This window comes from Vitis vinifera, mitochondrion (genome assembly GCF_030704535.1).
Source record: "Vitis vinifera mitochondrion, complete genome".
Lineage (NCBI taxonomy): Eukaryota > Viridiplantae > Streptophyta > Magnoliopsida > Vitales > Vitaceae > Vitis > Vitis vinifera.
The window spans coordinates 102,681-105,000 of record NC_012119.1 but is presented as its reverse complement, the minus strand read 5'-3'; positions in this window follow the sequence as shown (position 1 = coordinate 105,000).

Below are 2,320 nucleotides of genomic sequence, written 5' to 3'. Positions count from 1 at the left end.
GTTGCTCCAGTAGCAGTGGTTGGGAATGTGCTCTTACCTTATGCATCAATAGGACTTTAGGATCCAGTTCGAGATAGTAAGATAGCCTGCGAGTAGAGTAGGGCTTATTCTTTCCGGCTTGCAGGTTTGTAGGATCGTTTGGGAAATCAGAGGTAGATTCACCAATAGTAGTGCTAGCCAGAAAAGAGACCGGTTTATGAAGTCAGGGGAAATTGACTTTTCCGCTTCATGTCCTTTGCTCGTTCTCTGCCCTCCCTCCTTTTTCCCACCATTAACTACTTCATTTATGAATTTCATATATAAAGAAATAGATGTCCTACCGAGTGTAACCTCTTGCCTATAATATAAGGCAAAGATTTACATAGGTGACCAGGCCAAGGGACGCTGTCGGAATCGCCCGGTTAAGTCGGGCAGCAGTGACTCCTTTCTCTCCCGAAGGAGGACCGCTCCCACCTCTGGGAAACGCAGACATATTAGCAGTTCACTCGCCAGGCACTGTATTGAATTGATAAAATTGAGTTCTCTTTCTTTGCCTGCGGCTTTCCCAACGAAAACTTCTGTCCGTATTTGGTGTGTACCAGCAAGGGAAGTGGTAATGGCAGAGGAAAGGTCAGATTACGCTTTCACCCTCGGATAACGAAACTAGTGAACCAAACAGGGGTGCGCATTCCTCTGGCTAGGGCAGTTAAGTTCGTGCCAAACTACAATGAAGAGACACCTCTAAAAAAAAAAGGGGCCGGAATTGAAGCGCACTCATCTCTGGTTAGGGACTTCGAATAAATGATTCTCTCATTATGTAGTACCAGGATCGTCCTCTGTCTCAGTGCCTCTTACTGTTGGAGAATACCGGCATCGTCCCATTTTAAATCGTTTTAAGGACCCGTTGCTTAGTGACCTTCGACAGTTTATTTGCAAACAACCGATTCTGCTCTCACATTGGAAGTCGAAGCAGAGAGCGTAGAGTCAGACCTTTTATCAACAGGAATAAAGCAGTCCAAAGAAATCCTTTCTCTCTTTATCTTCCCCTTTACAATATGGAGACAAAAAGGTCGAAGAAAGAAACCTCGATCAAAAGTCTTGGCTTTATCCGACCCCAGGGCAAGGTAAAAAGCCCTCCCTCTAGGATCATGTTTACCGGTTCCTATCTCCGAGCCCAGGGTCCAAGCCAAAGGAGAGAGCGCAAGCGAACGACCCCCATGGGACGTATAAAGACACGAAGTGTCGGTAAAAGACTTGGATTATGTCCGACCCTTGGGAGTTAGCTCTTCCTTGGACCTATTATACTCATTAACAAATCTTTCCACGGAGACCCTATGTAGTTATTGACATGTATCTTAGTCTTTCTTTAGTGACATTTAATATAAGAGAGAGCAGACAAAGGGCTTTCTACTGCTGCGAGAAAGAGCTTCTCACCAGGCTTTATGAGAATGAAGGGACCGGCCTCTGACCGACGGATGACACTATTTGGGCTTGCTTTCCCGATTTCGATTGACTCTTTTTATTCAACATAGGAGACGAGCTCACCAGAAGAGAGAGAAGGTTGCTTGCTTTTGGTCATCTGTCAGGCTTTGGAGCGTATGAATCCATTGTGCCTTCCCCGGTGATCCTGCAATGGTTGAGCGAACGGGAAGTCTCCGCAAGGATGACTGGGGCAGGATTGACTTGGTGTTCAGCCTGAGCAATGAAACAGATGACTTCCGGATCAATATAGCCACGTACTTTCGGAAAGATCATATATAAGCAGAACTTTATCTTCTTCTCACTATCCAAGGTTCACGTACTCGATAAGATGCAGGCAAGCAAGAGCTTTCTCCTTTCTCTTTCATGACCCCTTTCACCTCAGCAGCTGGTACCCCAATCATCTTCGACAGTTGCCTTCGTGGGGACGTCCTCTGACTATACCAGTATACTTTGTCTTGCTACGGGAGAGGGATCTTGAGCAGGATCTGATATTCTTCCACGGTCGGAGTCATGTCATGTCATATGACCCGAAAGTAAAACATCGGTACGCAGGGTCCAAAAAGTGGAGCATAGCTCTCAACATAGGAACATCCACGGGTGTGAACATAATATAGGCTATTTTGGCTGTATCTTTGAGCGAACACTTCTTTTTCTGCGTGAGACAAGTTCAACCACAACCCTGGCAACCTCCCTCGGACCCTTTTGTCAGTCCCTGATCTAGTTGCTTGCCTCAGAGCCTGCTTTCCCCAGCCTATTCCCCATACCGGATATTCCCATTGTCGGAGTCAGTGTAATTGCTACTTGCAGGTAGTTTGAGTTCTGTTTCAGCCAGTGGGATACTTGCAGTTGGAGTGCCAAG